Here is a 23,306-nt window from a genome sequence, read left to right on the forward strand (position 1 = left end):
GGGAGTTATCCCTGGTGTCCTGGCCAATATTTATTCCTCAACCAACATAACAAAATCAAATTATCTGGTCATTATCACATTGCTGTTTGTGGGAGTTTGCTGTGCGCAAATTGGCTGCCATGTTTCCCACATTACAACAGTGACAGCACTTAAACAGAAAAGTATTTCATTGGCTGTAAAGCGCTTTGAGATGTCCGGTGGTCGTTAAAGGCGCTATATAAATACAAGTCTTTCTTTCTTTCTTTCTCTCTTTAACTTTGGGTCCACGATTTTCCTGGGCTTCCTGGAACTCGCCAGAGAAAGAAAGGTGAGAACATGTTGGCAATTGAGGGGGCTGAAACCATGCCAGGGTAATAGGCCAGTAAGTACTCAGTACTCACAGCTGCTTTCTCACCTGCTTGTGGGAAAGGGTTTTTCATAGTACTTGTGCTGAGAGGTTACTCTATGCACTTTGGAGGTTTCTTCAACACTTTGGAGGTTTGGAGGTCTCATCAGAATGGTCGTGGTGTTCTGCCTTATATTGGATCTCATATGAGGACAAAGATGAACAACAGCAGCAGCACCAGCAACGGCACCAGCACCAGTAGCAGCAACAGCAGCACCAGTAGGACAAGCAACAGGCGGGAGGGGAGCATGAGGCCATACCAGGCACACACGGTCTACAGACAGAGCATAAGCTCCCTCGACATATCTGAACATCAGTGTCTCAGGAGGCTCAGGGTGTCGCGTCAGATGGTGGCAGACATTTGCAGCCTGCTGGTACAAGACCTGCTGCCAACTGGACCTGGTGGCCATGCTTTACCAGTGGTTGTCAAAGACACCATCAACTTCAACATTTTTGCCTCTGGATCCTTCCAGGGTTCTGCTGGAGACATTTGTAGGATCTCACAGTTGACGGCTCACAAATGCATAAGACAGGTGACTGATGGTTTCTTTGCCAGGGCTGCCAATTATGTCAACTTTGCCTGCGATGACACCAGTCAAAGTGCGCGGGTGATTGGGGTTGTGGCTCTCACTGGCTTCCCACAGGTGCAGGGTGTCATCGACTGCACACATGTGGCAGGTAAGGCACCCCCGCATCACCCAGGAATACTCGTCAACTGCAAGGGCTTCCACTCCATTATTGTGCAGCTGGTGTGCCACCACAAAAAGATCTTTATGCAGGTGTGGGCAAGATTCCTGGGCAGCTGCCATGATACTTTTGTCCTGTGGCAGTCCACCCTCCCTGATCTCTTCACACCTGGAAACAGATTTACTGGCTAGCGTCTTGGAGACAAGGGATACCCACTTAAAACATGGCTGATGATGCCTCTTAGAAACCCGAGGTATAAGTTCCAAGAATGATACAATGAATGCCATATCACCAACAGATGTTGGGAGGACTCGTAAAAATCAACATTTCATTGTGCAGTACACACATCTGCTGCATATATGACAAATAAAATTGAATTGAATTGAAAAAAGATGAGTCATTGAACAAGCCATCGGCATGCTGAAGATGGACTTCAGGTGCCTGGATAGATCTGGAGTTGTCCTTCAGTACGTATCAGCCAGGGTCTCCAGAATGGTCGTGGTGTGCTGTGTTCTGCACAACATTGCGCAACAGCAAGGTTTGGACCTGCAAGAGGGCCAAGGTGCAGAGCACAGAGCCTCTTCCGACAGTTCCGAGGAAGAGGAGGTGGAGGTGGAGGAGGAGGAGGAAGACAAGGAGGCAGAAGGTGATACAGCAATGCATTGCTGCCCGGGATGTGTGGGCACCCTCATTATTGTATGGTTCACTTTGGTTCCACCAGTGCACCCATCTAACAACCACATGCAAAAGCCACTTTTGCAGCCCACCCCCCACCAATGCTGCTAACACAATGCAGTCCTGAAAATAACCAACCTTCCCTTTCACAGCCCCACATTGGTTGCTGTCAATTCATTTCTCCCATTCATCATTGCACAACTGAAAAGGCCACTTGCCAGTCAGCAAACAAGAATGGGCAAGAAGGTAAAGTAGTGCAAAAGAATAATATTTATGTGCTTCAAATAGACAAAAGAAACTCAACAATATAACAATATCACAATGTGCAACACACTCTTGTGCATAACCTGGTGCAACTACAAATCTTTACTCTTCCTCTTCCTAGCACTTCTACGTGGTGCAACCCCTGTGGCTTCAGCAGAGGTAGAGGCAGGCCGCTCAGATCCCTGCTCTGACTGTTGAGTTGCTCTTGGCTGATGTCCTCTGGGTTTTGGAGCCCTTGAGGGCCCTGCCAAAGACTGCTCCACCTGCACCTCTGCAGGGGCAGACTAGGCCATCGGGACACAAGGCAGCATGTCGGGTACTGATTGATGTGGAGGCAATGGGTGGGAAGTGGAAGCGCTTTGAGCCAAGCCCCCACTTCTATGCCCCCTTTCACAATCATCCCTCTCATGGCCCAGCCACAATTCCCTGCTAGCAATGGCCTGGAGAACACTTTGCTGCAGATCAGTGGGGTGCTGAATGGCCAAGGCTAGGGTATTATTCATCCTATTTAAGGTGGTATTCAGAGTGTGCAAGCCATTGTTGAAGGCCTGCAAGCACTCATTTGATTGCCGCATTTAGTGCTCTATGCAGGTGGCCACTCTTTCCATAGAAGAAGACAACATCGCAAAAGCCTGCGACACCATGCCACTCATACTTGAGATGGACTTCTCCAATCTCCCTGCAATTGTGCACAGTGCACTTGGAATGCCTGTCAGTACATCGCAAATTCTCTGCTGCTGCTCAAGTAGTATCCTGTTCATCAATGGCCCCTGAAGTACTATCTCTATGTCCAGTTGAGCAGAGCTTGAAGAGTCCTGAGCACTCCGATGTGGACTCTCCACTGCTGACCCTGACTCCACCTCTCACTCTTGCTTACTTGTGAAGTGCGAGTCACCAGGTGAAAACACAATTATCTCTGTAACTGGTCTCGCCGAAGTGCGAGTATCTGAGCTGGTGCATGATCTGCACTAGTCCTATGATGGCGCACCCTCAGAAGGATTGAGCTCCTCTGAGGAGTCATCATCGAGGTCGATCTCGGCCACCTCCTGATGGATGCGGGAAAGCCCTGTGGGAGATAAAAGACATGAAGGAGTGCTGTCAAGGTAAGAATGCTTGAAGTTATCATTATGCACATGATCATGTCTCAGTCGCTGTTGACAGCAAGTCAAACTAACTGAGTGTTGTATGCCATGTTGCTGCCTGATATTTACTTCTGTCACCAGGTAGCTGGAATGCCCCCATCTCCGATGGGCAGGCTCGCCGAGACTCCACTGATCTCCAGTGCCTCCTCCTCAACAGGCATTAGTTGCAAATTGGTTGGAGGGCCACTTCTGGTTCTCTGCTCTCTTCTCCTGCATGGAGGGAAAGAAGACACCTATGAGTGAAAGTAATGGCATGTGTTCACCCGATAGATGGGGAGCAATTGTTGAGGGTGACTATGAGGGATAGGCATGACATTGCATAAGGATGAGGGTGAGTGTCAGTGGTGGATGGATAGATGGGGAGGTGAGTAAGTGCATAGACAGAGAAGGATGGGTGCAGCTGCAAGGTAAGTTGGTGTGAGGAGTGATGTGCTGGAGTAGGCTTGCAGGGTTAGGGTGATATGCACATCAGGATATAGGGCAATGTGCCATTGCTCGCACCTTTCCTGCCCTGCTTAGGTCATTGAAGCACTTCCTGCATTGGATCCAGGAGTGTGGCAACATGGTCCTACTGCAGACCTCCTGGGCAACCTCCAACCATACCTTCTTTGTGTCAGCAGCAGGCTTCTTCCTCCGGTCACTAATGAAGAGTATCTCCTTCTGTTAGATCCGTGATTCTGAGAGTATGATGTTTTTCAATAACCACACGGATGCTGTAACTTAACAATCAACAGGTATTTACTGGTGGAGGGTAGTCTCAAGACTGGGGGGAAAGAGGCATGTGCAAGGCTTATATACAGGTGTGGTCACTGCCGGTACTACAGTATACAGGAGCTGTAAAAGTAGTTCTGTCTTAAAGGTACATACACTACAATTCCTCCCCTTTTAGATTAGTAGTACCCCTAATATTCAAATAACAATTAACACTTTAACATGTACATTAAACAACAATAGTCCATTTATAGATTCAGACTTTGGGGTGGCTTCCTGATCCTTTCGGGATAGCGCCTTTCCTGAGGTTCTTGTTCTTGGTGCGGAGGCGATTCTGGCCCCTTTTCATCGGGTAGTTCATCGGTTTCCACTGCTACTGGTTCTGAGGTAGATGCTACCGGTATGTCGGGTTCATCCCCAGGTACTCGAGACATGGGGTTGACTCGTTCCTGTGACGCTAAGATCTGATCGACGTGGCATCTCACAATGTTCTCCCCGACATCCACTGTGTACATTAATGGCCCCTGCCTTGTGCATATCGTTCCGGGTTGCCATTTCTCTGTTCGGTAGTCACGGGCCAAGACTGGTTGTCCTACATTGAAGCTCCTTGTCGGCTTCTCATTGAGGTGCTGGAATTGTTTATCCTCAACATTTCTTCGCACATTTTGTCTGAGCAAGTCCAGACGAGATCTCAACCTTCGGTTAAAGAACATCATGGCCGGGGTCTGGTTGGTAACTGCATGTGTCACGTTTTGGTAGGCTAATAAGAAATTGTCCACCTTATGCTGTAGTGGAATTTCATCGTCGCACATGGCCTTTATCGCCTTCTTAAAAGTTTGTACGAACCTCTCAGCCAATCCATTTGTGGCTGGATGATACGGGGCGGATGTGTAATGCCTTACCCCATTTCTTCTCATAAATTTTGGAAACTCTTCGGACACAAACTGTCGTCCATTATCAGAGCAAATCTGCTCTGGCAAGCCGTTTCTGGCAAATGTGGTCCGTAGGACTGCAATCTTTTTCTCTGTAGTGGTTGAGGACATTTTTATCACCTCAGGCCACTTTGAATGAGCATCCACTGCTATTAAGAACATTGAGTCCATGAATGGACCAGCGAAATCAATATGCACCCTTTGCCATGGAGAGGAGGGCCACTCCCATGGGTGTAGAGGGGCATGTGGTGGTGCATTTTGGACCTTCTGGCATCCTGAGCAGCTCTTGGTTAGGTCTTCGACTTGTTGATCGATTCCTGGCCACCACACATAAGCCCTAGCAAGGCTTTTCATTTTCACTCCCCCCCAGATGACCTTCATGTAGCTCATTTAGCACTCTCTCCCTTAACTTGGGTGGAATCACCACTCTGGATCCACACATCACTGTCCCCTGGCATACTGACAGCTGTTCTTTTCTGGATGAGAATGCTGGCAACAGTGAGTTGCCATGTGTTGGCCATCCCCTCACCGTCAAATCATATACCTGAGACAGCGTCAGATCATTGCGGGTCTCCTTCTCTATATCCGGGTTCGTTACTGGCAATCGTTCAATTATTGACGAATAAAATATCTCGATAGGGTCTACTGCTAGTGCTTCCTCCACAGTAGGCAGTGGCAGGCGCGATAGCCCATCAGCGTTTCCATGCTGTTTCGTGCCTTTATATTCTATTTCATACTGATTCACCCCTAGAAACAGGGACCATCTTTGTAACCGTTGTGCAGCCATCACTGGAATGCCCTTCTTAGGATTAAAGATGGAGACAAGTGGTTGGTGGTCAGTCAGCAAGGTGAACTTCTGCCCATGCAGATAGTGGTTGAATTTTTTTACTCCCCATACTAGGCTGAGGGCCTCCCTGTCAGTCTGGGCGTAGTTGCGCTCGGCTGAGGTTAGTGACCGAGACACAAAGGCTACTGGCCTCTCCAACCCGTCTGGGAATTTGTGCGACAGCACCGCTCCAATACCGTAGGGTGATGCATGACATGCCAAACGAATTGGTACTGCTGGGTTGAAATGGGCCAACACCTCTTTTGATGTGATCAATTCTTTACACTTCTGGAAAGTTCATCTACGTTCGTCATTCCACTTCCATGGTACCCACGTTTGCAGTACGGTGTTCAGTGGGTGTAATACCGTGGACAAATTTGGTAAGAACTTGTGGTAGTTGTTGTGTATTTACCTTTAAGGGAATAACTGGTCTTAGACTGCAGTACCGGCAGTGACCACCCCTGTATAAAAGGCCCTAGCAGGCTTCTGTAGTTTCAGTTTCAAGCTGCCTCTTGTTCAATAAAGTACCTGTTAAACTGTTCTCCCGAAGTTCGTGTATTATTGAGGCGCGGACTTTACAGTGGCGACGAGTAAGTTCGAACTCACCTGCAGTGTGGCATCATCTCACGGGGATCTCGCCTGAAAGGAAGGTCCTGGAAGGTCATAGTCTGAGCAACGGGCGTTGACTGAGGGCAACCGCCCAAAGAATCCATCGGTGTTTGGAGAATTGCGGGAGAGACTGTGGTTCCAGCAAATCGTGCTGGTAGCAGGTAGTGCGCTGACCCTTCCGGACTGCGGCGGGCTGAAGCTCGATCGAGCGGCTCTACAAATCGGACCGCGCAACATCGCCGGGAAAAGAAAACAAGAGAGAGAGGGTGGAGCGCACAGGGGGGGGTCGGTGCTCGAGAACAGGACAGCGGAGAGAAACTAAACGGGGGGGGAAGGAAAGCGAGACGCGCCGAAGCTGCGGGTCACCGCCATTACCCCATAGAACGCTAGGAGCAGCGTGGCAGTAAGTGAAAGAAGCAAAAGCACGGGAGGCGCCATTTTATCCCGTTGGGGAAGAAGCAAAAGCGCGGGAGGCGCCATTTTATTCCATTGGGGAAGAAGCAAAAGCGCGGGAGGCGCCATTTTAAATCGCCCAAGATGCCGAAAAGTGGCAATATCACTGCTTTCGACAACGAGGTAGAAGACTGGACCACGTATGTGGAAAGAATTGAAGTGTACTGCAAGGCAAATGAGGTGGCTGATGGAAAGAGGGCGTCGGTATTATTAAATCTGATGGGTGCGAGTACGTACGGCCTATTGCGGAATTTAATTACCCCAGCTAAACCAATGGAGAGAAGTTTTGAGGAGATTGTTCATATCTTACAGGAACACCTAAGCCCTACACCACTGCTGATAGCAGAAAGATTCAAGTTCCATAAAAGAAACCAGCACAAATATGAGAGCAATGCTGACTATCTTACGGAACTACGCAAGTTATCGAAGCAGTGCCAGTTCAGAGCAGGACTGGCAGACACCTTACGGGATAAGTTTGTCTGCGGGCTCCAGAGTGAAGGAACCCAGAAACGACTACTTTCAAAAAAGGGCCTGACGCTAGAACAGGCTTTCAGCATGGCAGTATCCTACAACAGAAACCACAAGAATACAGCGCTAACAAAATGGTGTATGGAGCCGAAAAGTGCTATCGCTGCGGCAGAACAACCCATGAGCAGAAGGACTGCTGGTTCAAAGGCAAAATATGCAGGCAATGCGGGAAAATGGGACATATAGCAAGAGTCTGAAGGTCGGGAAAGAAGACCAACATGACAAGAACTACTAAGGAACAGTACAGGAAAGTAAAGAAACTGACAGATAGTAGTTCAGAAGATCAGGAGAGTGATAAGGACTCCGGGAGCAGGCGACTAAGTTGTTTAAAGTTACACAACGTGATCGCAAAAGAAGATCACCGAACCATTTGGGTCACCCTCATGATAGCAGGGTCCCCAGTGAAGATGGAATTGGACACAGGATCAGCCCTAACTGTCATGAATCGACGAGACTATGAGCGGCTATTCTCACACATACCCTTAAAGGACACGTCCATTGTATTGAAGACATACACGGGGCAAAAGGTCTACCCCAGAGGAAAAATAAGGGTGCCAGTTGAATATAACGGAAAGGAAACACAGAAACTATACATGTATATACTACGAGATAGAGGACCACCATGATTGGGACGTGAATGGATCCGAAGACTACAATTGGATTGGCATTCCATTCTGGCACTAACTGTGACTGACAAAAAAGATGATGACGTCGCACCTGGACGTCTGTCACAAATTCTATCTGACGCGGAAGAGGTATTCCAACAAGGACTTGGGACTCTAAAAGGAGGAAAGGCAACCATAAAGATTGAGGATAACGCAATCCCAAAATTTTTCAAGGCCAGACTGGTGTCATACGCGATACGCCCAGCTGTGGAAGCTGAACTGGAGAGTCTGGAGCGTTCGGGGGTGCTGTCTAAGGTGGACTGGAGCGAGTGGGCCACACCCATCGTTCCTGTAATGAAGAAAGCATTGAGCAGCACGCCTGGGGAGCCAAGGAAGGTTCGCATCTGTGGGGACTTCAAGGTGACTGTGAACCCAGTCCTGCACACAGTACAGTATCCGCTTCCGCGGATAGAAGATATTTTTGCCTCACTATCTGGAGGGAAACGTTTTACAAAGATTGACCTGGCTCAAGCGTATCTACAAATGGAGGTGGAAGAAGCATCTAGGAAATACCTCACGATAAACACTCACAAAGGCCTTTACCAGTACAATCGACTGATATTTGGGGTAGCATCGGCCCCGGCTATGTGGCAGAGGGCAATGGAACAAGTCCTGCAAGGGATCCCGGGGACCCAGTGTTATTTGGACGACATCCTGGTTACGGGCGAAAATGACAATGAACACTTTGCCAACCTGGAACAGGTGCTCACGAGATTGCAGGAATATGGGCTATGAGTCAACCGTCCCAAATGCGAGTTCTTCAGGAGACAAATCTCGTATTGTGGCCACATGATTGATGAGGAAGGGTTGCATAAGTCGCCGGACAAGATTGAGGCTGTAGTCAAGGCTCCAGCACCAGAAAATGTTTCGCAACCGAGGTCGTTCTTCAGGTTGGTGAACTACTACCATAAGTTCTTGCCGAATTTATCTACAATTCTGCACCCACTGAACGCCCTCCTTCAAGCTGGTGTAACATGGAAATGGAGTGATGAGTGTAAGCGTGCCTTTCAGGAATGTAAATGCCAAATCACTTCAAAAGAAGTATTGGCCCACTACAACCCAACACTAGCGATTCGGATGGCATGTGATGCGTCACCTTACGTCATTGGAGCGGTTCTGTCACACAAATTCCGTGATGGTTCAGAGAGGCCAATAGCCTTTGCATCGTGCTCGCTAACCTCAGCCGAGCATAACTACGCCCAGATTGACAGGGAGGCTCTCAGCCTGGTGTGGGGGGTGAAAAAGTTCAATCACTATCTGCACGGGCAGAAATTCACCCTACTGACTGATCATCAACCCCTGGTCTCAATTTTTAACCCAAAGAAGGGCGTTCCGGTGATGACGGCGCAACGGCTGCAAAGATGGTCACTTTTTCTAGGGGCACATCAGTATGACATAGAGTACAAAGGTACAAAGCAACATGGAAACGCTGATGGGCTGTCGCGTCTACCGTTGCCTACGGCGGAAGAAGCACCTGCAGTGGACCCTGTTGAGATATTCCATGCGACCATAGTCGAATGTTTGCCTGTTACAAACGCAAGTATTGAGAAGGAAACCCGAAATGACCCAACAGCATATGGCGACTCACTGTTGCCAGCATTCTCGCCAAGGAGGGAACAGCTGTCAGTGAGCTGGGGAACCTTGATGTGTGGATCCCGAGTGGTAATTCCACCCAAGTTGAGAGATAGAGTACTCAATGAGCTTCACGAGGGTCAACTGGGAGGGGTAAAAATGAAGAGCCTAGCCAGGGCGTTTGTGTGGTGGCCGGGAGCCGATAAAGAAATTGAGGATATGACCAAGAGATGCACAGGATGTCAGAAGGTCCAAAACGCTCCACCACAGGCCCCGCTACATCCATGGGAGTGGCCCTCATCTCCATGGCAACGAGTACACATTGATTTCGCTGGTCCATTTATGGACTCAATGTTTCTAATCGCTGTGGATGCCCATTCAAAATGGCCAGAGGTCAATAAAATGTCCTCCACCACCACGGAGAAAACTATTGCAGTCCTAAGGACCATCTTCGCCAGGAATGGGTTGCCAGAACAGATCTGTTCCGACAATGGCCCACAGTTTGTGTCTGAGGATTTCCGGAGGTTCCTGAAGAATAATGGGGTGAATCATTACACATTTGCCCCATATCATCCAGCCACAAATGGATTGGCTGAGAGATTTGTTCAGACCTTTAAAAAGGCCATAAAGGCAATGTATAATGGTGACATACCACTGCAACAAAAGGTGGATAACTTCCTGTTTGCTTACCGGAATGCAACACATGCAGTAACCAACCAAACTCCAGCCGTACTGTTTTTTAACCGGAGACTAAGATGTCGCTTGGATTTGCTCAAACCAAACATAAGACGAGATGTTGAGGATAAGCAGTTCCAGCACATAAATGAGAAGCCAACCTGGAGCTTCAAGATAGGGCAACCAGTCTTGGCCCACGACTACCGAACAGAAAATTGGCAGCCAGGCACGATATGCACACAGCATTGACCACTAATGTACACAGTGGACGTTGGAGAGAGCATCGTGAGACGCCATGCTGACCAGATTCTAGAGTCACAGGAACAAGCCAAACCTGTACCACAAGCATATGCACCTGGTAATGAGCCCGAAGTACAGATTGCGTCTACCTCAGAAGCAGGGGTATTGGAAGCTGACGAACCAACCAATGACAATGAGCCAGAATTGACTCCACCGCCAGAACAGGATACTCGAGAAAGGCGCTATCCAGTCCGGATCAGGAAGCCTCCTCAAAGGCTGAACTTATAAATGACTATTTCAGTTGATGTATATATTACTGAGGAAACTGTAATTAGTTATTATTTAGTTGTTAAATGGATGTTATGTACTGTTTATCTAAAAGGGAGGAATTGTTGTGTATGTACCTTTAAGGGAATAACTGGTCTTAGACTGCAGTACCGGCAGTGACCACCCCTGTATAAAAGGCCCTAGCAGGCTTCTGAAGTTTCAGTTTCAAGCTGCCTCTTGTTCAGTAAAGTACCTGTTAAACTGTTCTCCCGAAGTCCGTGTATTATTGAGGCGCGGACTTTACAGTAGTAGTTTACCAGCCCGATGAACGACCTCAGTTGTGACACATTTTCCAGTGCTGGAGCCTTGACGACTGCCTCAATCTTTTCAGGGGAATTATGTAACCCCTCTTCAGCGATGACGTGGCCACAATACGAGATCTGTTTCTGGAAAAACTCGCATTTGTGGCGATTAGCTCATAGCCCATACTCCTTTAATCTGGTGAGCACCTTCTCCAAGTTGGCGAGGTGATCACTGTCATTTTCACCCGTGACCAGGATGTCGTCCAAATAACACTGGGTCCCTGGAATCCTTTGCAGGACTTGATCCATTGCCCTTTGCCAAATAGCCGGAGCTGATGCTACCCCGAACACCAGCCGGTTGTATGGATAGAGACCTTTATGAGTGTTAATCGTAAGGTATTGTTTTGAAGCTTCTTCTGCCTCCATTTGCAAGTACGCCTGGGCTAGATCAATTTTGCTGAAGCGTTTACCTCCAGATAGCGAGGCGAAAATATCCTCAATTCGTGGAAGCGGATATTGTACCGTGTGAAGGACTGGGTTCACTGTCACCTTAAAATACCCACAGATGCGGACCTTCTTTGGTTCCCCAGGCGTATTACTCAATGACCTCTTCATTACAGGAATGATGGGTGTAGCCCACTCGCTCCAGTCTACTTTGGACAGTACTCCTGAATGTTCCAACCCTTCCAGCTCTGCTTCGACAGCTGGTCTGATCGCATAAGGCACTGGTCTGGCCTTAAGAAACTTTGGGCTTGCATTTTCCTCTATTTTAATCGTTGCTGTTATGCCTTTTAGTGTTCCGAGTCCCTCCTGGAACACTTCTTTGCGTCAGTTAGCATTTTTGACAGTCGTCCAGGTGTGACGTCATCATCCTTTTTGGCCTCAACCTTCAGTGCCTGTATGGAATGCCAATCTAATTGTATCTTCCGGATCCATTCACGTCCTAGCAGTGGTGGTCCTCCATCTGGCAATACATATATGTCCATTTTAGGTATTTCCTGGCCTTTATATATCACTTTCACCCTTATTTTTCCTTTGGGGTAGACTTTTTGGCCCGTGTACGTCTTCAAGACAATCTCTGTAGCTTTCAAGGGTATATGTGAAAATAGCCGTTTGTAGTCCCTTTGGTTTATGACTGTTAGGGCTGATCCTGTGTCCAATTCCATTTTCACTTGGACTCCGTCTATCTTGAGTGCAACCCAGATAGTCTGGTGATCCTCCATTTTGGTTAACTTATGTAGTTTCAGACAACCCAGCTCCTTGCTTCCGGAGTCTGTGTCACTTTTCTGTTCGTCTGAACTACTGTCCATCACCTTGTGTACCTTTTTGTACTTCTCCTGTGGTGATTTCTTACTGTTGGTTTTCTTCCCAGACCTGCAGACTCTTGCTATGTGTCCTGCTTTTCCACACTGTCTGCACACTTGGTCCTTGAACCAACAATCCTTCTGGTCATGTGTTGTTCTGCCGCAGCCATAGCACTTCCCTGTTCCATAGGACATTTCATTGATGCCATATTCTTGCGGTCTCCGTTGTATCTCTGCAGCGCCCCTTGCGGCTGCTTCATGTGATACTGCCATACTGAAAGCCTTGTCCAGCGTAAGATCCTTTTCTGATAGAAGCCGTTTCTGGGTTCCTTCATTTTGCAGCCCACACACAAACTTGTCCCTTAACGTATCTGCTAGTCCCGCTCCAAACTGGCAGTGTTTCGATAGCTTGCGCAGTTCCGTTAGGTACTCAGCATTGCTTTCGTCTTTGTGTTGGTTCCTTTTATGGAACTTAAGTCGTTCTGCTATCAGCAGCAGTGTGGGGTTTAAGTGGTCCTGTAGGATTTCTACTATGCTTTCGAAATTCTTGTTCACCGGCTTCTCTGAGGTTATTAGGTTCCACAGTAACCCATAAGTTTTTGCACCCATGGAATTTAACAAAACCAGTGCTTTCCTAGCATCTGGCACTTCATTCGCCCTGCAGTACACCTCAATATGTTCCATATATGTCGCCCAATCTTCGACTTCATTGTCGAACGTAGAGATACTGCCACTCTTCGGCATCCCTGGGTGTGATTTAACTATCAAAAATGGCATCTCCCGCGCTTCCCCTTCTTCTCCGCTGGCACAAAATGGCTTCTCCCGCGTTTTCTTTCTTCCCGCGCTCGCCCTTCTTCTCCGCTGCGGCTTCTAAAAATGGCGTCTCCCGCGCTCTTCCTTCTTCTCCGCAGCTCAATGGCATCTCCCGCGCTCTCCCTTCTTCTCCCCGAGAACACTGTTGAGCCCTTGAGCCCTGGCTGTGCTCTGTGCGTTCTTTTTTTTTTGTGTGCCTTTCCCGTTTCCGCCGCTCGGTCCTGAACCCAGCTGTTGCTTTACCCTCTCTCTCTCCATTTTTTTTTTTCTCTCGACGCTGCTCGGTTTTCAACACCTGGCTGCGCCCTGTGCGCTTCACCCTCTGTCTTACCCCGTCGACGCTGCTCGGATTTCTCTCCGCCGTCGGTCGGCTCCAGCCGCCACTGTCCGGGAAGGGTCTGCGCTGTACCTGTCATCAGTCTCTTGCTGATCGTCGTGGCTGGGGAACCAAGCCCGGCTCTCCACAGCCTCCCCTGCGATGTTCACTCTCTGCCGGATGACTGGGCGGTTGCTCGTGGTCGATGCCTGTGTTTCTGGCCTCGACTTTCTTCCACCGCCCTCCCAGAGCGAATCCTCGAAGGGAAATGCAGAGTTGCAGGTAGATTTGAATTGACACACGTCGCCACTGTTAGATCCGTGATTCTGAGAGTATGATGTTTTTCAATAACCGCACAGATGCTGTAACTTAACAATCAACAGGTATTTACTGATGGAGGGTAGTCTCAAGACTGGGGGTACAGAGGCATGCGCAAGGCTTATATACAGGTGTGGTCACTGCCGGTACTACAGTATACAGGAGCTGTAAAAGTAGTTCTGTCTTAAAGGTACATACATTACACCTTCCGGGTCCTTACAGCCCTCAACAGCACATCCAGGGAGGTGTCGCTGAAGCAGGGTGCAGCCTTTGCCCATCTTGACTCCATTGCAATAGTGCTTTGTCTCTCCATGGCAACTCCAACTGCTTCAAATTGCATGTTTGCATTATCCCTTTAAATGCTGTCCTGATCGTCTCATCACAGCCACTGATGCTAATTGGACGGGAAACCCGGAGGTAAAATGAGAAGTAAAATGAGTTAAAACGCCATTGACAGAGGCGCTGCACTTACATCCGGGTTTTTCATAAGCTATCATGCCCCCCACACCTGCTCCCAGAGCATCTGACAAATTATAATCCAGCCCATGCAGTTCATTTTTAAATTTACCTTTTAAAGGCTGTTTGTTGTAAATATTTATTTCTTGGTACAAATGCAATTCTCTAAATAAATGTAACCAATTAAAATACAGTTATATTTCAGAACTCAGATTGCAAGGATCTTTACAATCAGAATACACAGTGATGTTAGTCAGAGAGATACTCCTCTTTAGTAAACATCAAAACTACTCAAGAAAGTATTTTTAAAAAATGAATGCTTGTAGGAGAGCTTGAACTCCTAACGAAAGTGTGGTGTATGTAACCTGTACCACCTTAAGAGAACTACCTTAAGAAGATGGACTACTTTCTCTTGCTACTGTATATTGTAGTACCGGTGGTGACCACACCGGTATATAAGCTCTGTGTAGTAATTTGTAAAGCAGTTCAGCCCTGACCTTCAAGTAGTAAAGACCTGTTTAAGTTTTTCCTGTTGTCTGTGTCCAGTTATTTAAAATAAGTATATCTGGAACACACAGACTCAACAGTGGCGACGAGTCGATCTTACCCAGCGGCAATTGCATCCAAGGCAGCTTCGTCCCCAGAACGGGCGTCGAGAAGAGGCATCCGCCCTCATCATCCTGCTGAGCACCGCATTCGCACAGGAGGCATCGAGAACCCGGGTTGGAATTGCTGACCACGAAGTCCACCATCAGCGACAGGCAGTGATCATCCTTCTTCCACGGCGGTGGGTAAGCTGATCTAGCGACACGGGTAGAAAGTCGGCCGCGTTGTCAGTGGAGAAGGGGGACGAGACCGGAGGAAAAAGGACGGAGAACTCGACCGCAGCCGGTGTAAAGGGCCGGGCTGCAATCGGAACAGATGCACAGCAAGAAAGGAAGCGCTAATACCCACGTGGACAGCGGGGAGTAAAAGCAGCAGCGTCGGGGGAAATTAAGGACCGTTGGGAGGCGAGAACGGCAACAGCGCGGTAATCGCCATTGTAGCCAAGCGCGGGAAGCCGCCATTTTAGTCGGCACAGGAAGAAGACAAGCGTGGGAAAAGCCGCCAAGCGCGGGAAACCGCCATTTTGGAAAAAATAAAATACTTAAAGAAACTTACAAGGATGCCTAAAAACAGTAACATCACTGCTTTTGATAGATAGATTGGGCCACTTATGTGGAGCGTATTGAAGTTTATTGTACAGCAAATGAGATACCGGCTGAAAGAAAGCAATAACCCTATTAAACTCGATGGGTGCGAAGACGTACGGGTTATTAAGGCACCTTGTAACACCAGATAAACCAGCGGATAAGACTTTCGCGAATATTGTTACTATCCTGCAAGAGCATTTAAACCCCACGCCGCTGCTGATAGCGGAACGATTTAAATTTTACAGAAGAACACAGCTGAAAGAGGAAAGCAACGCTGAATTCTTAATTGAACTGTGCAAGCTATCAAAGTACTGTCAGTTTGGTACAGGACTAGCAGATGCTCTGAGAGATAAGTTCGTGTGTGGACTATTAAAAGAAGGAACTCAGAAGCGACTGCTAGAGGAAAAGGACCTTACGCTAGATAAAGCTGTCACCATTGCAGCATCGCACGAGGCGACAGCACGAGGCACCGTGGAAATGCAGCTAAGGACATCGGAACTCAGCACCAATCAAATGGCATTGGGTGCAGTAAAGTGCTATCGTTGCGGAAGGACAACGCACGATCAGAACCAGTGCTGGTTCAAAGATCAAGAATGCAGAAAATGTGGCAGACTCGGTCACATAGCGAAAGTATGCCGGTCAGGAAAGAAGACCAGCAACAAAAAGTCACCACAGAAGAAGTACAAAAAAGTACACAAGGTGACAGAGAACAGTTCGGATGAACAGAAGACGGATTCAGACTCCAGCAGTAAGGAACTGGGTTGTCTAAGAATACATAATGTGGGTAACACAGCAGACCACCAAACTATTTGGGTTACACTCCAGATAGCAGGAGTCCAAGTGAAGATGGAATTGGACACGGGATCGGCATTGACGGTCATGAATAAGCAAGATTACAAAAGGTTATTCTCACACATTCCCCTAAGGGATACGGAGATTGTATTGAAAACATACACGGGGCAAAGAGTGTACCCCATCGGAAAGATAAAAGTAAAGGTGGTCCACAAGGGTAAAGAAAGCAAAGGAATGGACTTGTATGTGTTACCTGAGGGAGGTCCACCACTACTGGGACGGGAATGGATCAGGAGAATTAATATGGACTGGCATTCCTTAAAAGCACTAACTGTAGATTCCGGTAAAAAGGACGATGTCAAACCTAAACGACTGTCCAGAATATTGGACGATGCTAAGGAGGTGTTCCAACAGGGACTGGGAACACTGAAAGGAATTACGGCAAACATCAAGGTTGAAGAACATGCAAACCCGAAATTTTTCAAAGCCAGACTGGTACCTTATGCGATACGACCTGCTGTGGAAGCTGAGCTGGAAGGGCTAGAACGTTCAGGAGTGCTGTCAAAGGTGGACTGGAGCGAATGGGCCACGCCCATTGTTCCCGTCATGAAGCGTTCATTGAGCAACAAGCCGGGGGAGCCGGGGAAGGTTCGCATCTGTGGCGATTTCAAGATCACTGTTAATCCGGTTCTTCACACGGTGCAATATCTGCTTCCGCGGATTGAGGATATCTTCGCTTCATTGGCTGGCGGGAAACACTTCACCAAGATAGACCTGGCGCAGGCGTACTTACAGATGGAAGTTGATGAAGCGTCACGCCAGTATCTCACGATCAACACGCATAAGGGCTTATATCGGTATAATAGACTGGTTTTTGGAGTGGCATCGGCTCCAGCGATTTGGCAAAGGGCCATGGAGCAGGTATTACAGGGAATTCCTGGCACACAATGCTATCTGGACGACATTCTTATTACAGGAGATGATGATGAGGAACACCTTGCTAATTTGGAACAGGTGCTCACCAGATTGAAAGAGTATGGACTTCGAGTCAATCGCCAGAAATGTGAGTTCTTTCAGAAGCGAATCTCTTACTGTGGTCACGTCATTGACCAGGAGGGGCTTCACAAGTCACCTGACAAGATCAAAGCTGTTGTGAAAGCTCCCGCTCCGGAAAATGTATCCCAGTTGAGGTCGTTCCTAGGGTTGATTAACTATTACCATAAGTTTCTGCCAAATTTATCCACGGTGCTACACCCGCTGAACGCTCATTTACAAAAGGGAGTGCCATGGAAGTGGAGCGAGGACTGTAAGCGGGCTTTTCACAAAAGCAAGGCATTGATCACCTCTAAGGAAGTGTTGGCTCACTTTAACCCAACGCTGCCTATTCGTTTAGCTTGTGATGCTTCTCCATATGGTATTGGGGCAGTACTATCACATAAGTTGCCAAATGGCTTGGAAAGACCAGTCGCGTTCGCATCCAGATCATTGACCTCCGCTGAGCGCAACTATGCTCAGATAGATAGGGAGGCTCTCAGCCTTTTGTGGGGAGTAAAAAAATTTAATCATTACCTGCAAGGCCAAAAGTTTACACTGCTGACAGACCACCAGCCGTTGGTTTCCATTTTTAACCCTAAGAAGGGTGTTTCGGTGATGACAGCGCAGAGGCTCCAGAGATGGTCCCTTTTCCTAGGGGCACATCAATATGAGATCGAATTCAAAGGTACAAAGCAACATGGTAATGCTGATGGACTGTCGCGCCTGCCACTACCTACAGCAGAAGAGGCACCGACAGTTGACCCTGTTGAGTTATTTCACTCGACCATCATCGAATGTTTACCAGTCACCAATGCGACTATTGAGAGAGAGACCAGGAACGACCCGACACTGTCTTGGGTCTACGAATTGACAGTGAAGGGATGGCCAGCACATGGCGAACCACTGTTACCGGCATTCTCAGCCAGACGAGAACAGCTGTCCGTTTGTCAAGGAACATTGATGTATGGAACAAGGGTGATTATTCCTCCTAAATTAAGGGAGAGAGTTCTAAAGGAACTGCATGAAGGTCATCTGGGGGGAGTCAAGATGAAAAGCCTTGCTAGGGCTTATGTGTGGTGGCCAGGTATCGACAAACAAATAGAGGATCTGACTAAAAGCTGCTCAGGGTGCCAAAAAGTTCAAAATGCACCTCCAATTGCACCGCTGCATCCATGGGAATGGCCTTCAACCTCATGGCAGCGTGTACATATCGACTTTGCAGGTCCATTCATGGATTCCATGTTTTTGATAGCGGTAGACGCACATTCTAAATGGCCAGAAGTGATTAAGATGGCGACCACTACCTCGGAGAAGACGATCGCAGTTCTAAGAACCATATTTGCAAGAAATGGATTGCCAGAACAGATATGTTCAGACAATGGACCGCAGTTCGTGTCAGAAGAATTCCAGAAATTCATGAAGAAGAATGGGGTGAAACACTATACATCTGCCCCATATCATCTGGCTACAAATGGGTTGGCCGAGAGATTTGTACAAACGTTCAAAAAGGCGATAAAGGCCATGAGCGAAGACCATATTCCACTACAACACAAGGTGGACAATTTCCTAATGGCATATCGAAACGCCACACATGCAGTGACAAATCAAAGTCCTGCCATGATGTTTTATAACAGGAGGTTGCGGTCCAGGTTGGATTTGTTAAAACCAAATGTGCGTAGGGAAGTCGAAAACAAACAGTTCCAGCATGTAAATAACAAGACCACTCGGAGTTTCAAAATAGGACAACCAGTGTTAGCCCGGGACTATAAGAATGAGAAATGGCAATCTGGAACAATTCATGCCAGACAAGGACCCCTGATGTCCACGGTAGAGATTGGTGAAAACGTAATACAACGTCATGCTGACCAACTTGTAGAATCGAGAACAAGGGTCGAACCCATGGCCACGGCAGAGACACCAGTGGAAGAAATTATTGAACCTGTAGCATCTACCTCAAACGCGAACGTACATGAGGATGATCAATCCATAAGAGATCAATTAGAGGAGTCACCCCAGCAACCAGAATCAGAGACCCCTGAAAGGCGTTATCCAACTCGGATCAGGAGGCCTCCTCAGAGACTGAATCTTTGAACAGTTGCATGAAAGTTGTATATATGTTATCCATGTTATGTTTAAATTGGGGTGTACACTGTTAAGCTAAAAAGGGAGGAATTGTGGTGTATGTAACCTGTACCACCTTAAGAGAACTACCTTAAGAAGATGGACTACTTTCTCTTGCTACTGTATATTGTAGTACCGGTGGTGACCACACCGGTATATAAGCTCTGTGTAGTAATTTGTAAAGCAGTTCAGCCCTGACCTTCAAGTAGTAAAGACCTGTTTAAGTTTTTCCTGTTGTCTGTGTCCAGTTATTTGAAATAAGTATATCTGGAACACACAGACTCAACAGAAAGTACTGAGGCTGAAACTAGCAGTTAACCAAACGTGGTTTAATGCACTAGTAAAAGTTATAAACAAAAACACAGGAGAAACTCTATACAGGTCTGTACACCAACTGGTTCCACGAGGACAGAGAGGGAACGCCTCTCGCCTCTGATGCCATGACGTCATCACGTTTCCTGTCGTTGGGAAGGTCACGTGACCTGCGGGATGACGTCATCGCGCTGGATCGCCATTTTACCGAACCCGTGCTGTTTATACAGAGCAAACACTTAAAGGTAACAAGCCCCTGTTAAAGGCAATTATATACATTACTGCAAGAGTCTCTTGGTGGCTTTGCCACATACGCTCCCCCAGAATTGTCTTTAATAAGGAAAGTCAATCACAGAGGAGGTCGGACAAGCCTGTTTGAGCAGCTGGTGAGCTGGAGGGTATAGCGGCCAGGTCAGGTGCGGCAGCAGCTGGCGGTCGACCCCTACGCAGTGGCTGAGCGGGCTCAACTGGCTGTTCAAAGTCCAAGTGCGCGGGCTTGAGGTGATCGACGGAGATGTGGTCCAGCCTGCCCCCGAGGTCGACCAAAAAAGTCTTAGCCCCTGTCTGTAAAACCCGGAAAGGACCCGTATACGAAGGCTGGAGCGGGCTGCGATGGGCGTCTCGACGAACAAACACGAATTTAGCCTTCATCAACTCCACTGGAATATAGGAGGCAGGAAAACCGTGTTGCGACGTCAGAACTGGCCGGAAGCACTGGGCCGCTTCCTGGTGGGCTTCCCGCTGAGTGGCTGCGGACCACGGCTGTGTAGGGGCCGGCAGGAACTCGCCTGGTACCCAGAGCGGCTGGCCATAAACCATTTCCGTGGCCGAAGCCTGCAGGTCCTCCTTTGGTGCCGTGTGCAACCCCAGCATAACCCAAGGCAGTTTATTGACCCATGCCGTGTCCAGGAGGCTGGCCCTGAGCGACGCCTTCAATGAACGATGAAAACGCTCACACCGCCCATTCGCCTGCGGGTGGTAGGCCGTGGTGCGATGGAGTTTGGTGCCTAAGGCTGAGGCCACCATGTTCCAAAGCTCAGATGAGAATTGTGGACCGTGGTCGGACAAAATATCCATCGGAGCCCCAAAGCGTGCTACCCATGACGAGAGAAAGGCTCGAGCGACATCCGCAGAGGTGGTAGACGTCAGGGGAACCACCTCTGGCCATTTCGTGGTGCGATCTACCATCGTCAGAAGGTGTGTGAAACCCCGCGATTGCGGGAGTGGCCCCACAAGGTCGACGTGGACGTGGTCAAACCGATGTTCCGGTACCTCGAAGGTGGCCAAGGGGGCCCTGACGTGTCGTTGTACTTTGGCTCGTTGACAAACCACACATGTGTTCGCCCAGTCGCGGATGTCCTTGCGCACCCCTCTCCAGACGAAGTTGGATGCTAGCAACTTCTGCGATGCCCTCACACCAGGATGCGAAAGTCTGTGCATGGCATCGAAACCCTTCCGACGCCAGGTGGATGGAACAATCGGACGGGGGTTTCCCAAGGAGACGTCACAGAGTAAAGTGGTGCCCGCCGAATGGAACGGCACATCCTTCGGTTGAAGGCTGGTGGAGTCAGAACGAGAATCGCAGATGCTTGAGATGGTCCTCCTTTGTGGCGCGGGCGATCAGTATGTCATTCAGATAGATGAACAAAAATTTGAGATCCCGCAGCACCGAATCCATTAGGCGTTGGAATGCCTGCACCGCATTTTTAAGTCCGAAAGGCATGCGGAGGAACTCAAACAGGCCAAAAGGGGTGATGACCATTGTCTTTTGGACGTCCTGGGGATGCACCGGTACCTGATGGTACCCACGGACAAGGTCGACCTTGGAGAAGATCGAATTCCCCGCCAAATGTGCGGAGAAATCCTGTAATGTGCGGTATGGGGTACCGGTCGGGGGTCGTGACATCATTGAGGCGGCGGTAGTCGCCGCAGGGCTGCCATCCACCCCCGGGCTTAGGGACGATGTGGAGAGGCGAGGACCAGGGACTATTCGACCGGCGAATAATCCCCAACTTTTCCATGGCAGCGAACTCCGCCTTAGCAGCCGCGAGCTTGCTGGGCTCTAGCCGCCGTGCCCAAGCGTAGGCGGGAGAGCTGGTCGTCGTTATATGGTGCTCCACCCTATGTTTGGCGGTCGAAGCCGAGAAGGTGAACTTAGTCAGCTCTGGAAAGTCCCCGAGGAGGCAGGAGAAAACGTCGGGGGGTGGCCGAGCGCAGGAGACCGAGTGCGGAGCGACCGTACCGCGCACACAGGGAATATAGTCGAACGTGGCAGCGTGAAAGAGCCGACGATTTTTTAAATCAACCCAACAGTCCGTTGGCGCATAAAAAGTCGGCGCCTAGGAGTGCCTGTGAAATTTTGGCGGTGACGAAGTCCCATATAAAGCGTTGGCCACTGAAGCAGACCTGGACCCGCTGTGTCCCGCAAGTATGAATCAAACCCCCGTTGGCAGCTTGGAGGGGAGAACCACACCTGCCAGACCGAAGGTCGAGGACTGACGCGGGAAGGATGCTGTACTGCGCCCCTGTGTCGCACAAAAAACGACGGCCCGAGATGGAGCCGGTTAAATAAAATAGTTTCCCGGAATCGCCGGTCACCATTGTGGCCGCGGGGGACGCCCCGGAGTCGGTTTTCTTGACGCGCAGTTGCTTGTTCGCTGTTTTGGGCACGAAACTGCAAGGCGGATGGCAGCTTCTGGCCTTCATGCCAAACCGAGCGTGGTAATAACAGAAACCGATTGTTGGAGGCGCCGAGGCAGGGCCCTTTGGGGTGGGGCGTCTCGCGACGGCGCAGTTTGGTTGTCGGACCGCGTGTATTTTATCCGCCTCTTCGGTGAGCGCTATGCAATCCCCGGCGTCCGATCTGGCAAGGGCCGCCTACACCTGTTCGGGCAGTTGACTGAGGAACAGTTCGTGGAACAGGAAACATTGCGGTTCAGACCCCAGGAGTGTGAGCATCTAGCTCATCAACTCCGAAGGTTTGGAGTCTCCTAACCCGGGCAGCTTGAGTAGGCGGTGTGCGCGCTCTGCCTTCGTAAGGCCGAATACCTGCATTAACCGTGCCTTAATGGCGACATACTTGTCGGTGGCCGGGGGTGCTCCAGTAGGCTGATGGTCCTCGACGCCGTCGAGCTGTCGAGTGCGGAGACCACGTAAAGATAACGGGTCTGATCCTGCACGACATTGCGGAGCTCGAACTGCGCCTCCGCTTGCATGATCCAGGAGGCCGCCTGTTGTTCCCAAAATTGGGGGAGCTTCAAAACCACTGCGTTGGCTTCCATCATGGCCCTGTGTTCCATTTCCGCCGCGAAGAACGTCCGCGAGGATTCGGGGTCACCAATGTAGGAGTGCTTGAACTCCTAACGAAAGTATTGAGACTGAAACTAACAGTTAACCAAATGTGGTTTAATGCACTAGTAAAAGTTACAAACAAAAACGCAGGAGAAACTCTATACAGGTCTGTACACCAACTGGTTCACGAGGACTGAGAGGGAATGCCTCTCCCCTCTGACGTCATGACGTCATCATGTTTCCCGCTGTTGGGAACGTCACGTGACCTGCGTGATGACGTCATCGCGCTGGATCGCCATTTTACTGAACCCGCGCTGTTTATACAGAGCAAACACTTAAAGGTAACAAGCCCCTGTTAAAGGCAATTATATACATTACTGCAAGAGTCTCTTGGTGGCTTTGCCACATGCTGACCATTTATC

Source organism: Somniosus microcephalus, chromosome 7 (assembly GCF_052327205.1).
Source record: "Somniosus microcephalus isolate GS21.2 chromosome 7, FLI_Smic_1.0, whole genome shotgun sequence".
Taxonomy (NCBI): domain Eukaryota; kingdom Metazoa; phylum Chordata; class Chondrichthyes; order Squaliformes; family Somniosidae; genus Somniosus; species Somniosus microcephalus.